The sequence below is a fragment of the Equus quagga genome, chromosome 2 (genome assembly GCF_021613505.1).
Source record: "Equus quagga isolate Etosha38 chromosome 2, UCLA_HA_Equagga_1.0, whole genome shotgun sequence".
Classification (NCBI taxonomy): domain Eukaryota; kingdom Metazoa; phylum Chordata; class Mammalia; order Perissodactyla; family Equidae; genus Equus; species Equus quagga.
The window spans coordinates 32,408,011-32,425,890 of NC_060268.1; the positions used below are offsets into that span (position 1 = coordinate 32,408,011).

A 17,880-nucleotide genomic window follows, 5' to 3' on the forward strand; every position below is an offset into this window, starting at 1 on the left:
AAGTTTGGGTGGTTTAGCAATATGGGTTGTCTGTAGTACTGTAAAATGACTTCAGTGATTGAGAACATAGACGAATCTCATTGGTAAATGAATCTCAAGTTCTACAACCTGGTTGCTTTTAGCTTCCATTTTCACAGTTGCAAACTTCTGACTACCCCAAGACAACTATTTCATAGCATTTTTTCCTGCAGTGGTTGATTTATAGAATGAAAATTATCATAGCCTTATTGGAAATAGATAGCTATTTCAGTCTTCTTGCCTACATTTGATTTTCCAGAATTGGAATGCTTGTGATTGCAATATTGAACCACCTACCAAGTTATCTTTCGCATGATCTGGCAGAGTTTTAACAAATAAAAGTGCTGAAGTTTTCGCTTCAATGAAAACCCAGAGTGTCATAAGTTCTTATTCCTAGTTTATATTGGTAATCTTCATCTTGTCCCTTCTAGTGCATTGTGGCAGTCTTCCTTTTCATATGAGCATTTGCTGAGTAGAGAAGGAAATAAATGTCATAAATTGTTTTTCAATCCACTTCAAGTAATATTTGGGAGCATTGGTACCTCTGCAGAGATTCTTTGGTCTTCACTCTATCCTCTTCCATTTCCAGAAACTCAGAGGAGCTCTGTAACTTACCTTTCCCAGTTTTTTTTTGGTCATGAAATGTGTCCTCAGAGCTGTCTAAGGTCGTGGATGAGATGAGGAAAGGGTGAACAAAGATAGCGCTGTTGGGTGGGTTGTGATGGCACAGCGACAGTGAGAGAGAGGGAGGGCTGGCTGTTGTCTGGAGAAGGCATCTAGGACCCAAACCAGTTCCCTTGGGTGGCAGGACTGTGGCTGACTTACCCGGCTCCCAGGTCTGGTGCTCAGCTTCTTGAGAGCCTTCTAGGTGGCTCCTTACTCGGCTGATATACTTTTGGGGGTATCAAGAATAAAATACTCCATGCCCCTGTTTATCCCATTACTCAATACCAGCATATGGTGCCTTGTCATTTATTGCTAATTTTGAGGATGTTAAGATTTTCCATGTGGTTTTCTTAAACTCGTGTTGAAAAACTGAAGTCTCATAAGTATTTGGTTTATAGTTTAACACATTTTGTGGTATTTCCATTGGTTTCCTTGCCTTTAGGGAAACATACAAAATTTGCCATTGTGAATGGAGCACAGAGAGAAATTAGATCCAAGATATTTCAAGGTGTTTGAAGTCTTATGGTTTTACATCTTTAGTGCTCTTTATTTTTCCGAGGGTGTATTATTCAGTAAATTAGTGAAATGGGAGGTGAAGACTCAAGCATTCATATTTCAAGGATGCTGTTGGAATTCTGTGCTGTCAACATCTAAACTCAGTCCTTGGCAGAGCTGGGAAAGAGACGGTGTTGCTCCTCATGAGTCCCACACTGTCCCTGAGCTACCCACAGCCACTTTGGACTTGACACTGCTTGGATTTGCCTCTATTCAGCGTTTATCGTTTGATGATCTTTTTCTGAGGGCTTAAGAGATCACCTAATACTGTAAACTTAGTTTGTTCAAGGATACAAAGAAAGCTGAGATAAGAGAACCTGTCTCTTTAAACTATGGGTTCTAGAGTCCTCTCAGCCATATGAAGATAGCTGACTACTGTTGCTGGAGCCTACTGCCACAGATGCTCTCTCCTGACACTCCCAAAGCCATCAGCATCATCTGTAGCTGCTGACACTGCAGCTACCTCCCTTGGCAGCTAAAGCCTTTGACTCCCACTAGAGCCTCTGATCCATTCTGATGACATTGTGCCCTCCATCAATGGCACTTCCACTGCCAATATATGAGCTTTCGGAGCCTTGGTGATGTGCCAATTGAGAGAAACACCAGCCGCCACCAAAGCTGTCACTCAAGGGACTGCCACGGGTGCTGGAGTTGACCTCTACCACTCAGGGAAGGGCCCCAGTGTTAACTGGGCCCGAATTACTCTGCTCAAATTAGAGGGAATGGCTTTCTCCTGTCTCTTGTGCCGTGCTTTCTTACATTATTGTCAATGCAATTCTGCTTTGAGTTTGGGATGCCTCGCAGCCATTTTGAGTGAAAAGAGCATTTTTCCTCTTTTCTTTGGAATTCGGCTGGGGACAATCTGAGTGACAGGCCCTATATTCTCAGAATTGTCTTTTCTCCCCTGAGTATAGGAGCTTGCTATTGAAATAAGCTTGTGAGATGATCTTGCTTTTTTAGGAGAAATGTTTTAGTTTGCTCCTCACATCCTTAAACAGTTAATCAAGCCATGGTGAGTCTGTGCCACTTTCCTCTGCTGCTGACAGTACAGAAACATCTGGATGCAGTGAATTTGACAAGCTTGTGAAGCTCGAGGCTAAGTAAAACCCAGTCATAACAAAGTGAAAAGGTGTTCTGTGATCCAATAGAAGGGAATGTAAGAGAAAAACTCCGCCTTTAAGTTTGTCTCCTGAGAAATAGAAAACCAGTGTTCTCTTCCTCTTGCAGTACACTGTCCTGTACGTGGTGAGGTTATCTAAGGGTTAGTAACTTGCCAGAGTCTTAAAACAACAACAAAACTGGATAGCGTAAGGATGTTCTAGTATCATAGAATCTTTGAATCATAGAGTTCACATAGGGTGAAACATTTTATCTCAAACTTGATTGAAATTTTTCTCAACCACATCGGGTCACTTTTTTTCTTTAGTGAGGTATAAATGCACTTAGCCGTATTTTTCTCTTTTGATGTTTATCTATATTACTGTATTAACCAGGATCCTGTTGGGAATCAGGCGACACATTCAAATTGGGTGATTTGACTGAGAGTTTATTAGAGGTGTGGGCAGGGTTTAGGAAAAGCAGGAAGAGATGGGTCAGTGCTCTGGGGCTAGTAATAGTGAGGAGTTTCTATGGCCCTGGACCTGAGGGGCAAGGGTAGAAGAAGCTGTTGGTGAAACCCGGAACTTGAGAGGGAAGTGGAGTGCTGTGGAGAGGGCTGCCCGCCGGGAGCGGTGGCCTTCAGTGGAGGGATGCAGTGACCTGATGGGGGGAGGGAGCTGGGGGAATAAGTACCTTCACCCTGTTACCCTGCTCTCTGGTCTCCCACCATCACTCCCATTGGCCAAACCAAAGAAAAGTCAGAGGACGGGGAGCCACTTTATGCCATCCCTTTAGGCTGGACAATGGGGGTCCGAATAGGGCTCAGAAGGAGGGAGAGTGGATCTGGAGAGGCAAACAGAAGATATCATGCACAGGTACATTGCTGATAGAATCCAGGTGGAAGAAGGTTCTAAAGCCCCTCAGCCTGCATGGAGGAGGATTGTCACACACTTACCTCATTACCCCTGACCACACGGGGTCCTAACACAATAGCATGAAGAAAAACTCTTGATTTTTATCATCCTGAGGGTGGGTTATGTTTTCTATTCCAGTCAGTCTATTGAAAATATGATGGCTCTCATTCAGAGCTCTGCTCGCTGGATGCCTCCATCTCCTTAATGTACAGGCTCTGTTTGTGGATCTCAGAAGATCTTCCATAAGTTTTAAGTTTCCTTACAGTATAACAAAATAAAATAAAAAATAAATTTGGAAATATCTACAAATATCACAAAGCAAAAGAAACTTTCTATAATTCTGTTTCTTAGAGTAGCTGTTGCCAACATTTTGAATTATAATAGGCCTATATGATTTTAATACTTTTTTTGGGAGGGGAGGAAGATTGCCCTGAGCTAGCATCTGTACCAGTCTGCCTCTGTTTTGTATATGGGTTGCCACCACAGCATGGCTTGATGAGCGATGTGTAGGTCCACACCCAGGATCCAAACCTGCAAACCCCAGGCTGCTGAAACAGAGTATGTGAACTTAACCACTATGCCATTGGGCCGGCCCCTTAAATGTTTTTGGTCACACTGTGAAGACTGCTTTTCTCACTTGAAAACTTGACTATATCTTTAAATTATTTCTTAAAATGATATCTACATGTCGACAATGATTATATTTATAGAAATTTAGGTGTTGGCCCTGTGGCCGAGTGGTTAAGTTTGTGTGCTCTGCTGTGGGAGCCCAGGGTTTTGCTGGTTTGGGTCCTAGGTGCAGACATGGCACCACTCATCAGGCCACTCTGAGGTGGCGTCCCACGTGCCACAACTAGAAGGACCCACAGCTATAATATACAACTATGTACTGGGGGGATTTGGGGAGAAAAACAGAAAGAAAAAAAAAAAGATTGGCAACAGTTGTTAGCTCAGGTGCCAATCTTTGGGGAAAAAAAATTTAGGTAAGTTATGTGTAATATAATAATGGAAATAACGATGCTGTAAATATTTTTGTTCATAAGTGTTTTTATCTTTAATAGTATTAGGATAAATTCTTTGTGATGGAATTGCTAGATATAAGGCTATATGCCTTTTAGGGTTTTTGATGCATATTAATAAACTGCTATATTTTTTCTTACCGAATCTTTAGATAAAAATGCTTTTAAAAACGGAATATTTTAATAATTTGCTCTAGTTTTACTTATTGTGTTTTCTGGCATATAGAAGTTTTAAATATTTATATAATCAAAATCTATCCTCATTTTATTGTATAATTTTTCTGTTGGCTTAAGTTGACTTCTATTCAAAAAGCATCTATATTTTCAAATTGTTAAATGATTTCTTTCTACCTCTTTCCTTATTTTCTTCCTTCCTTCCTTCTATTTCATATGAAAAATTCATTTTGGTGCATGACCTGGGGTAGAGATCTAAGACAACTTTTTTTCTAAGTTACTAATTTTACAGCAGCCTTCTGGAGTAATTATTCCTCTCTTTGCTAAGTTTTAGACTGTTTTGGATGTTCTGTTCCCTTTGTGTTTGTATTTTGTACCCGTTTCTTAATTATTGCAGCATTATAATATGTCTCAGAATCTGTTGGAGTTCTCTTGCATACTTTTAAAAAATGTTTTTGGCTTTATTCGTATTTATTCTTCCAGAAAATCTTAGTTTACTTGTTTATGTTTCAGAAGGATCCCTTTAGGATTTTTATTGGAATTATGTTGATTTATAAGTTAATGTGAAGGTGGGAATGAAAATTGTGGTCTCTAAAATGCTTAGTATTTCCACCCAGGAACATATAAAATGATCCAGATTTTCTTTTATGACTCAGTTAACTAAATATATATCCTGTACTTAGTCTTTCTAAACATATTCCCAGGCATATTATTCTTTACAAACACATGATATGAATTTGTGTCTTGTGACTTGTTTATTTTTCCTAAAAGGCAAATACATTCCTAAGAATCTAGTGACTCACGCGTGCCAGCTCTTCTGTAGACTTCCCTCCGGAGGCTGGGCTGACACTTGGATGGACAGACTGATCTCAGGGGTACCTTCCCTCAGTTTTACTCTGGTTAGAGCTTCTTCATGTTCTGACCCTCCTTTAGAAATGTAATGCTAGAAAGCTACAGAAGAAAATACTGCAGTATCTTCTTCATGTATTTCAGACCCTGCTCCCCTCACCCCACCTCCCCAGGTTCAGATGAAGGGCCTTTGTTATAAATGTTCAGCCCAGAGCTGGGTTCCCTTTCCTGTTCATCTCCTACTTTGTATTATGAAAGATGGTCTGAAACATCTCATTATTAAGAAACTTAAAAATGTTGTCATGGTATGTGCCTCAGCATCCTGAGAGGAAATGAAGTTAATGTTTGAGAGAACTGACAGTGACTTAATTACCCATGGAATGAGGGAGAAAAAAGTACAAAGAAAAGCACTCTTGTTTTCTGAAATAAAATTAACTGTGCGTAGTTGCTTTCTTCCCCACTGTGTATCTGGAAAAGCTCTTCTCTCCACTTGCTGCGCCTCAGAGCTGGCCTGCGGCTGTGGGATGGCATATGGGCGGCCCTGCTGAGTGAGCATGGCTTTTTTAGAAGACAGGGTCTAGCATGGGGCATTGTGGTTATTGTGAGTGAGCAAGCTGTCAGTGTGTGGCATCTCTTGGGGCTTACTAACACCACCGTGGACTTTAGAGTAACTCAGAAGCATCCCTATTTAGAGAATTTTTGATGAGATAGAGAAATAACCCGTCCCTCAACTTAGCTAAGATCGGCCTACTTTCTGGTTTGTCTCTAACTTGGGTTACCTTGGTTATAAAGTGACAGAGCTGTTTGCCACCCTTCCTGGTGAGTCAGACATCCTTGCTTCACCAGTCAGGGAGAGCTATAAATATCTTGGAATATTTCTTGGCCTACTGTACTTTTTAAAACTTCTCCATTCATAGCTAACAGACTGCCTTAGCCATGAATGGATTTTCCTGAATTCCATGAATGAATGTCATATGTCTAGACAAGTTATTCTCAGTGTCTCCTTTTTTGATGCAAGCAATGGGTTTGTTCCTTGCATATTGGCTTTTGTGACGATTGTGGAGTGATAGTGATAACCCAGAAATTGGCAGCTGTACATACTAAAGTCCAGGAAAGCCTTGCATTTTGTGGCTGTAGAAAGAGAGTGGCCTGGGAAACTAGAGGGTGAAGCTCATGTGTCCGGCTTCCACTTACTTTATGGCTGGGAGCACTGGGGAGAGGTTGACTTCTGTACATAAATGGGAACTAAAGCTCGATGGTAAGCAGAAGGAAGCCCAGGCTGTGGACGAGTGACTCAGCAATCACATGTTGTGTTGAAGGAAATATTAGTAAAGGCTTTTGGCTCAGGGGAGTAGAAGCAAGAGATTAAAATATAGAATCTGGAGTTTTAGGATATTGAAAATTTAGAGCTGCCAGCATCTTAAAAATCATTTAGTTCATCCTACTCATTTTACTCTTTGAGCCAGAGAGGATATGACTTACTGAAAGATACATATAATTAATAAAAGAGCTGAAATTACAATTTAGAGAGAAGAATGGCAGCTCCAAGTTGGGAAGGGATTGGAGAGTGATGGATTTTTTTTCCTGCCAATATACTGGCATTTAAAGACCGAGCAAGGAAAATACATGGGAATGTAGCATTTAAGAATTATGCTGGTTATTGAAAAAAATTATGGGAGTTGAGTATCTGAATAATAAAGGATACTATACCAGCTTATCAGACGCATCTGCAGAAATTGACCAGATCATTTCATGCTGCTTTTTTGACTCACAAAAATCAAAAAGGGGAGTTTTAATGGTATTTTTAATGCTAGTGAGGCTCACTTAAGTGATTTAAAGCAAATAAAAATCCTTCTGGTTTGTGGATTCTTGCAAAGTTCAGATGGGGCTCGTTCAGTTAACATTTGTCAAGCCACAGTTTGTGTGCTAAAATGCATGGTGTACCCTTTTTTGATTTTAGGAGGTACGCGAACAAACATTTTTATTTGAAAAGTTATATATTTCAGTAGTTTTACTGTATCTTAGCAAAAATAAAATGAGAGCTCAAATTACTTTGAGGCCTTTTTTGGGGAGATGAGAATGAAGCTTGATATGCCATATCTTATGACACATTTTCACAAGTACTTCCTTTCAATATTTTTCTTCTTTCTCAAAATTTCTATCCAGGTGGCCCCATTTTTGTTCTCTCTGTCAAATCTTCATCTCTTGCCAGCCACCAAGTGTTCTTTTTCTGGAACCTCTATCAAGCAACCTCTCCACCTTTCCTCCTTCAGCATCTTCCCCTCCTAGCTCCCTCCCTCAACCTTTTCGTTTGCGGCTCCGTTAGTCACTTCTTCTCCATCTCCCTTTAGTGTGCCCCTAGCCATCAAAGAAAAGGCACTCACTCCTTCAAATCCCTTCTCCATAGGAAGCAGCTGGGAGATTGTAAATTTTTTTCTATAGAAAGAACAAATGACTTGATTTCTGAGAAATATCTAAACGCAAAGTTTCAATATCTAAACTCTTGAGCGTTCTCCTCAGATAAAGAGAGGCACTGGATGGAAGGAAGGGAACATACGAGGAGAAAGGTGGAAAACTGTCTTAGAGGGAAAGAAAAATAAAACCAGGGAAGTCCTAAGGACCTACTTAACTTTGGAATTACGTTTACTTCAGATTTCATGAATATGAGCATCAAATAGACTTGAGTTTGAAGTTTGGATCTGTCACATATTAGCTTTGACTTGAGTTGATATCCTCATCTTATAAAAACAAGGGTGATGAATTTAAATAATTCTTGTAAAGATAAAATGAGATAATAAAGTTCAATGGCATCACAATTGTCTTTTTTAAATGAGTTTTTCTTGAAGTATAACCTATGGAAAATTGCTTATATGACAAGTGTATATAGTTCTATGAATTATAACAAAGAATATACTCATGTAACCACCATGCGAGTCAAGAAATATATTACTAGCACCCAGAAGCTCCCTCTTGCCCCCTTCCAATCCCCATAATTTCCCTTTTCCTCAGAGGAAACCTCTATCCTGATAGCCAAGGCTGTAGATTAGTTTCACCTGCTTTTGACCTTAATATAAATTGACTCACTTTTCTATCTGGCTTCTTTCCTTCAACATTAATTCAAAAAACCAAACCTGTTGTTGCATGAACCTGTAGTTCATTTATTTTCATTGCCTTATAGTATTTCATTGTTGAATATATCACAATTTGTTTATCCATTTTGATGATGATGGACATTGGTGTTTGCCCCAGTTTTGGGATGTTATGAATATGTTGCTATAAACATTCTCGTGCGTGTCTTTTGGTACCCATAGGAACACATTTCTCTTGGGTATATACTTGAGAGTGGACTTCCTGGTCATAGGCTGTGTCTGTATTCAATGTCAGTAGATGCTACCTAACAGTTTTCCAAAGTGATGGTATCAATTTATACTCCCACCTGCAGTACATCACAGCTTCAGGTGCTCCACATCTTTGCCAACATTTGGTGTGTTGGTCTTTCTACTTCAAGCCATTCTGGTTTTAATGGGCATTTTCCTGATCAAGCACTTTCTCACATGTTTGACCATTGAATATCTTCTTTTGTGAAGTCCCTGTTCAAGTCACTTGTCCGATTTTAATAAGTTGTGTATCTTTTATTTTGTAGAGAAGTTCTATTACATGCTGGATATAAGCCCTTTGGTTAGTTATGTTGGAAATATTTTTCTCCACTCTGGATTGTCTTTTCACTCTCCTAATGATGCCTTTGATGAATTGAAATGCTCAGTTTTACTATAATCAATCTTGTTCTTATGGTTAGGATGTTTTGAGCCTTCTTAAAGTAATCTTTCCCTAACGCAGTCATGAAAATATTCTCAATTTCCCTTGAAAAGGCATTAGCACTCTTCATTTAGACCTACAACATACCGGGCATTGATCTTTGCATATGAGTTGAGGTGGGGTCAAGTTTGTTTTTTCCATATCCAAATTACCTAGAATTATTTACTGAAGAACCTACCTTTTCCCCTCTCCCACCACCCCCACCAGACTCTCTATTCTGTTCCACCATTCTCTATTCTCTAGGCTTACCTAACTTTGTACCAATCTCACATTGTCTTATTGACTATAACTCCATAATACTCAAAATAATCCACCAGGATATGCCCTCTTACTGCAGTGGCTCTCAGGTCTTTGTATTTCTGTATGCATTTGGTAATTACTTTTTATCAATTTTGACATTATGATTTTGATTTTGATTGCATTGACATCTTTATAAGACTGAGTTTTTAATTCAAAATATAGTATATCTTTACATAAATCAAATATTTATTTGAATGTAGTCTCCTCTAATTTCTCTCAGTGTTTTATGATTATCTTTGTAGAGGTTTTACACAATTTCCTTTAAATTTATTTCTAAGTATTCTAAAATTTTTGATGCAATTGTGCATATGTTTTTTAAAATTCCATTTTCGGACTTTTTTGTTAGGATCCCTCACTCCTCGCTCCCTCTCACGTTGACCTTGTATTCAACTTACTCACCTTGTATTCAAGTATCTGGCAAACTTGCTGCCATACAGCTTTTTTTATATTGGAAAAAAAAAAGGATCTTTCCATCTCAGTACATACATAGCATTCTCATTCTACCTCATCTTTTTTTTTTTATTTTTTATAATTTTTTTTTTAAGATTTTATTTTTTCCTTTTTCTCCCCAAAGCCCCCCAGTACATAATTGTGTATTTTTTTCTTTTTTTTAAAAGATTTTATTTTTTCCCCTTTTTCTCCCCAAAGCCCCCCGGTACATAGTTGTGTATTCTTTGTTGTGGGCTCTTCTAGTTGTGGCATGTGGGACGCCGCCTCAGCGTGGTCTGACGAGCAGTGCCATGTCCGCGCCCAGGATTCGAACCAACGAAACACTGGGCCGCCTGCAGCGGAGCGCGTGAACTTAACCACTCGGCCACGGGGCCAGCCCCTCTACCTCATCTTTTTAATGGCTGCAGAGTAGTTAATAAAATAGTAACTGTAACGTATTAAACTATTCCCTTACTGATGGATCTTTTAATCACTTAGAATTTTTTGCTGTTGCAACCAATGCTTTAACGAAATTCCTGTACTTCTGTTTTGTGCATACCTGGAAGTGCTTTGATAGGATAGAAGCAGAATTGCTGTGTTAGAGTCCTTGCCCATTTTAACCACTGGGAGATACTGCACAATTGCCCTCTCAAAATATTGATCCAATTAGTATTAAACTAAAACAAGAATGTCCATTACTCACAGTTCACCAATGCTCATTTAATCTATGCTAATCTAATGGTTAAAAATTGCATACTTTTTTTTTTTGAGGAAGATTAGCCCTGAGGTAACTACTGCCAATTTTCCTCTTTTTGCTGATGAAGACCGGCCCTGAGCTAACGTCTGTGCCCATCTTCCTCTATTTTTTTTCATATGTGGGATGCCTGCCACAGCATGGCTTGACAAGTGGTGCCATGTCCACACCTATGACCCAAGCCAACGAACCCCAGGCAGCCAAAGCGGAACATGCGAATTTAACTGCTGCGCCACCAGGCCGGCCCCTGCATAGTATTTTTAACGTGTGTTTCTCTGATACTAGCAAGGTTGGACATCTTTTCATTTTAGCTTTTGTGACTTGCCTGCTGGTGTTCTTTGCGCTTTTGTAAATTGGGTCTTTATTCTTAATGATTTGAAGGAGTTTTTATATACTAAGGAAACTAGTCCTTTGACTGTTATGTATATTGTGATTGTAGTCTCCAGCTTGCCGTGAGTTTTATCTCCTGCTGTCTTTTATTATATGGAAATTGTGTGTTTTAGGTAGTCATGTCTCTCCTGGATTTGTTGTGTTATTGGTCTTAAGGAAGCCTAACCTAAACTTTACCAATATGTATATTTTAATTAATACATACACATATATGTTTAGATTTTTATTCACTCCAGAATTTTTGTGCGTGGTGTAGATAACAATGTGTTGAAGGTGCTAGTGTGCTGTAATGATTTAGGGAGCTTGGGCTATGGAATCAATGTCATGCAGTCAAATTTTAGGCTTCAGCAGTGACTGGGAAAGTTAATTATCTTTACTGGGCAAGTTACTGGTAAGATAATTACCTATTTAAGCTTTAGGTTCTTTGTTTTTTGAAAAAAAAAAACAAGGTTTTTTTATGCTTTGGGTTTTTTGTTTTTGTGGTTTTTTTTTTTTTTTTTTGGTGAGGAAGATTGGCCCTGAGCTAACATCTGTTGCCAGTCATCCTCTTTTCTTTTTTCCTCCCTAAAGCTCCAGTATCTAGTTGTATATCCTGGTTGTAAGTCATTCTAGTTCTTCTATGTGGGATGCCAACTCAGCATGGCTTGATGAGCAGTGCATAGGTCTGTGCCTAGGATCCAAACCAGCAAACCCTGGGCTGCCAAAGCAGAGCACGTGAACTTAATCACTTGGCCATTGGGCTGGCCCCCCAAAAAAGTTTTTAGTATTCATTGAAGTAATGCATTTAAAGACCTTAACACAGTGACTGGTACCTTGTGAAACCAAAATAATGTAAGCTGCTATTAGTTTTGCTTTTCCCACGTTGGTAACTTCTTTCCCCAACACCATTTAATAAATAGCTCATTCTCGCTCTGCAGATATGGAGTGTCCACTCTCACATATGTAAACTTCTTTGTATGTGCTGATCTATTTCTAGACCCTTTAATATTCCTTGTTCTGTTTATCTAGACCTTGTGCCTATTTCATGTCTTTGCAGTTGATGTAGTTTAAAAGTTATTTAAATATCTGGTCACACAAGTCACCTCACTTCTTTTTTTCCCTCTAAATTGTGTTTGGGTAAATGTCCACATATGATTACAATTGTTCTTATATGTGAAGTTGAAAGTCAGTTTCTCAAGATCTGTGAAATGATCCCAAGGAGTTCTGATTGGAATTTTATTAAATTGTAGGTCAGTGTGAGAGGGACTGATAAAACTTGTCTTCCCATCCAAGAACAGAATTTCTCTCCAGCTATTCAGGATTTCTCGGATGTTCTTCAGTAAAGTTGTACTGTGTTCTTCTTAGAGCTTGTGCACGTTAAATTTGTGCATATTTGATTATAAGTGGGTTTCATTTCTCAGTATGTTTTTCAATTGTTTTTTTTGGTATAACAAAGTGATTTTCATGTTTCTAATTCTGACTTTATATTCTAGTCTTTCAGTTGAGCCTTGTTTTTTTTTTTGGTGGACAAATCATCACAGTTTGTGTTTTACTTTTTTATTTTAAAATATACATAACAAAATTTACCATCTTAACCAATTTAAAATTTTTATCACTTTATTTAAAAGCATTTATTCGCCTTGTGTATGTAGCACATAATGGTTTACATAATAGGTGAATAGGCATTAATTATTAAGTACACTATTCAGTAGTGTCACTTATATTCATGTTGTGTGATGGATCTCCAGAAATTTTTCGTCTTGCAAAACCGAAACTATACCCATTAAACAACTCCTCATTTCTCCCCTCCCCCACAGACTTGGGCAACCACTATTCTACTTTCTCCTTCTATGAACTTGACTGCTCTGGGTATCTCATATAAATAGAATCATACAGTGTTTGTCTTTTTGTGACTGGCTTACTTGACTACTCTAGGTATCTCATATAAATAGAATCATACAGTGTTTGTCTTTTTGTGACTGGCTTATTTCATTTAGCGTAATGTCCTCAACGTTCATCCATGTCTCTGTTTTCTTCTTTTAAGGCTGAATGATGTTCCACTGTGTGTATATACCACAGTTTGTTTATCCATTCATCCATTGGTGGGCACTTGGGTTGCTTCCATTTTTTTTTGGCTATTGTGAATAAGGCTGCTGTGAACATGGATGTACAAATACATCCTTAAGACCCTGCTTTCAGTTCCTTTGAGTGTATACCCAGAAGCGGGGTTGCTGGATCATGTGGTAATTCTCTTTATTTTTTGAAGAACCTCCATACTGTTTTCCATAGCACCACTTTACATTCCCACTAACAGTGCATGAAGGTTCCAATTTTTCCACATCCTTGCCAACGCTTGTTGTTTTCTGGAGTTTTGCTTGTTTAATACTAGCCACCTTAGTCAGTGGAAAGTAGTGTCCCATTGTGACTTTGATTTGCATTTCTCTAATGATCAGTGATGTTGAGTGTCTTTTCGTGTGCTTATTTGCCACTTGTATATTTTCTTGGGAAAGAGTCTATTCAAATCCTTTGCCTATTTTTTTTTTTGTAAAGATTTTATTTTTCCTTTTTCTCCCCAAAGCCCCCTGGTACATAGTTGCATATTTTAGTTGTGGCTCCTTCTAGTTGTGGCATGTGGGACACCGCCTCAGTGTGACCTGATGAGCAGTGCCATGTCCGCGCCCAGGATCCGAACCAGCGAAACCCCGGGCCGCTGAAGCGGAGCGCACGAACTTAACCACTCGGCCACGGGGCCAGCCCCTCCTTTGCTCATTTTCAATCAGGTTTTTAGTGTTAGAAAATAAAACACAAATTGTTACTTACTTTTTTCCTAATTCTTTTCTACTGCCTAGAACCTCCAAAACAAACCTGTAAAAGTAGTGATTAGTAGACATCCTTGTGTTATTCCTGACTTTTTAGGCTTCCTTCTAATATTTTACAGTTAAGCATTATGTCGGTCAAAGATTTTTGGTCAATAACGTTTATCAAGTTAGGGAGCATTCTGTATAGACCTGGGCTTCTAAGTGTTGATATCACAAAAAGTAGTTCGAATTTAATATATTAGGGGTATATTTATTGAAATGACTGTGTGAGTCATGTGATTTTCCTTTATCTGATTATCTAGTGATTACATTTTAGCTTTATTAGTGTGGAACCATCTCTACATTCTTGAGATAGTCCTATTTCATCATGATGAAGTTCTGAATTTGATCTGTTGATTTTTCTGGTCATTTTAAATAAAGAAATGTCTTAGCCAAAAGTGATCAATTTTGTGAATTCAAGATAAGGGAAACCATTTAGACATTTTCTATATTTTGAGTAGGAAAGTACACAGTGACTCAGGAGCAGAGCACTAGACTTGTTAAAATAGAAACGACAACTAAATGGTTTTCAAATCTGCCTCCTGTGTTCTCTGTTGTTTTTTTCCTTAATGTTAAGACCCCTTCAGTGTATCACCAATCAAGATAAGTAAAATTAAACTGTGAAAAGCTGCTTTTGTGTGTTGAGCTACATAGCAATGCTAGGATGACTCCTAGCGGATTTCCCTTGACTCAGGACACATATTCTATCTTGTGTTGTAATCTTAGAAGTTGCAGGTAAATGGCTGTGACATCAGACTTACTGATGCTCCTAGATCATCTGACTCTTCTTTAGTAACATCTAGCACGTTATTAATGTCTAATTTATTGTCATTAATTCCACTATTACAAATAAAAATATATCCATTCACTTAGCAAATGTTTATTGAGCATCTACTATGTACTTGTAAGTGTGATAGGTGCATGGAAAAAGATGAATTAAGACGCTTGCACTCAAGGAGCCCACAGTCCATTTTTTTGTTCTTTTTTCGGTGGTGGGGTGGTAGGTAGGTGGCAGAGTAGTGTGGAGGAGAGGTGAAATGAACACAATTGAGAGCAATAAAACATTCTAATGCTCTTAATGAAGAAAGTATAGCATATAGTGGAACACAAAGGAGAGGGTGATCAATCCTATCCTGAGGAATTAGGATAGGCCTCCTGAGCAGACTTGGAAGACAGTAGGCTGGATACGTCAGGTGGAGGCAAGGTGGACCGATTATGCAGAGGAAAGACAGAGCAGGGCTTGTTTGATGAATTGCAAGTAGTTTATTATGATTAATAAGAAACAAGGGAGAATTGCATGTAAGAGTGTTATCTGTAGAGTTGAGGGAGGCTAGGTCTTTGGGAGAGAAATCATATAGCATGCCATGCTGAGGACCATGGAGTGTAGACAAGGTGGGTAGCCATTGAACGATTTTAGGCAAGGGAATACCAGGACAAAATAGGGGTTTTGTAAGACTGTTCTAGAGGCATTGAGGATGATTATTGGTCTAGGAAGGAGGTAAGTGGCTGCTGTGGGGAAGTAGGAAGACCAGTTTGGAGTTCCTTGTAGTGGTCCAGAGGGTAGATGATAGAGGCAATCAGTGATTTCTCTTATCTTGTGAACAGATACATTAAAAAATCTTTATTCATGATATTGAGTGATAATGAATCAGAGATCATCAAAATCAGTAGATACTCATTTTAGGTGATGGCTCATGTCTCTTTTCTTGCTAAACCTATTGCCATGGCTATTAGAAGAATAAAATGAGAAATTTGAATTTAAATTCTTATTTCGTTGTCCAGCCTAGGATGAATGTCACTTAATAGTGATGCATATTAATCTTTATTATATTTAGGGGTTACCCACTTTGTGGATAAAATACACGTTCAGCTCTAGGTTGATTTGTCTGAAATGAACTCACATAGAACGAGTTGTCTAAAACCAAGTGACCAAAATTAATAGTCCTGACAACCTATTTCTGGTTTTAACAATAAGTAGTTATCATGTTTGCATCACTCAGACGAAATAACCCACTGCCATTCCACCAGGGGCTCTCTGTGATGAGCCACTTACTTTCTGAGGACATCAACTGCTCCTTGCCAGCCAGCAAAATCAATGTCATGCCTTTTCAACTTGACAAACTGCCTCCGCCTCTTTATCTTTCAAACTCTACCCATCTTTTCCCCCAGTGCCAGTGTTGCTTCCTTTATAAGGCCTTTGACTATCTCACCCTCTCATGAGCTTTTCTGAATTCCTTGGCCACCAGGTACTGCCTATGATAGACCTTTTATTGTTAAATTTTTATTTAAATCATGTATTGTCTAACATTTTGTGTTGGTTTCATCCCCCAATTCAACCTTTCTCAATCTTCCATGGGGGGAGAGGAGAGAGAATCTAGGGAGCCTGTTAGTTCAGTTATCTGGAGTGGGGTCCACGAATCTCCTTTATAAACAACATGTGTGGGCATTTTGAACATAGTGCTAGATCAGCGGTCTTCAAACTGGGGGACACAGAAGGATCCTTCAAGGGGTACAGTGGAGGATGGATAATGTTGAGCAAATTACTTTCCAGATCCTCAGCTTCCATTGGTGCTCTTAATTTAAATGAGGTTTTCACCCAGTTTATAAAGAAAAGGTAAAAGTCTCACCTATTCCAAATCTTGGTATACCTTGCTCTGAGGTAAAACCTCCAGGGTGTCTAAGGATAATTCCAAATAATAGTATCTGGGAAGACTTCTTTACTAGAGCATCCCAAAACTCATCCTATGCATTCCAGTAAGAGATACATTTCCAATTAGATTTTAATGTTTAATGATTACATTTGAATGTGTTGTTTTCATAAACAGGTTCTAAGAAAAAAATTATAAAAACTCAGTTTAGAGTCTAATAAAAACAACAAACACATAGCAAAGGAGATTGGATTGGTGGTTACCGTAGGGGAAAGGGGGAGAGGGCAAAAGGGGTGATTAGGCTCACATGTGAGGGGATGCACTATAATTAGTTTTTGGGTGGTGAACATGATGTAATCTACACAGAATTCGAAATATATTACGATGTACATCTGAAAGCTGTATAATGTTATAACCCAATTTACTGCGATTAAAATAAATAAATAAATAAAAAGAAGTAAACCTAAATCTAAAATTCCTATGATCACAGGAATCTTTTTAAAATCAAATTATTTTTGTATTCGTATTCCATAGACATTATAAGAGAGTGAATAACAGCAGGAACTCAAGCGTAAAACTATTTTGGTTAAGTTCAGTGAAAAAGTCTAATTGTTTTAAAGGTTAAAAAGGAACCATGTAAAATTTCTGAATTTGTTAAAGCAGAGTTTGTTCAGAGCCTTTTTAGAGATAATGCCAGGTGACAAATTGTGGTGTTATTAGATTCCATTAGCTACCTTTTAAAGAGAGTAATAGTTTTATTTTTAAGAGAGCAGTAATCATAAATTCCCCAGAATTTGTCCTTTGCAACTATTTAAACTTACAATGAAAAATTTTAGATGTCAGTTTAAAAATGTATGAGGAGTATGTTATTTAAAAAAAAAAAAAATTAGTGGGCGCGTGAGCAAGAGTTTGAAGAGCACTGTTCTAATTTACATTGAAATACATGCATCAGAATCACCTGTGACCGTGGAGATACTGGTTCTCATGTAGGAATGATAATGTGCATCATAATAGCTGACATTCGTTTAGTTCTGTGTGCCAAAGAAAGTGAAAGTGGCAGACTCACGTCTATAAAAAGTGTCAATACTGTTTATCTTTCCTGAGGGCATGGCAAAGTTCCTTTCACTGTGGCTTGCTGCCTGGTTTTCAGTGGCTATAACTGGAGCCTAAGGTTATAAGGACGCAGACAATTCCCTCAAGTAAGAGCCTGCTCAGGGAACTTGCTTCCCTCCCACCCCTACACCTGTGGAGTCAGCCTGTCTTTATAGGTTATCAGAAGCTTCTGGATTCTCTCCGCCAACCCCTCACACTTTCTCTCCCCCCCGACCTAAACTCAGATCAGCTGTAAGGTGGGTGAAGGGATGAGGCTGTGCAGGAGAGTGGGGATGGCAACGTCTCGACAAGGAACAGACA

General features: G+C 38.7%; 1 protein-coding gene across 3 annotated transcripts in view; it reads left to right on the plus strand.

Moving 5' to 3' along the window:
• FMN1 (formin 1) overlaps positions 1–17,880 on the plus strand; it is a 353,942-nt gene that overhangs the window by 87,744 nt on the left and 248,318 nt on the right. The gene's annotated exons all lie outside the window — the stretch shown is intronic.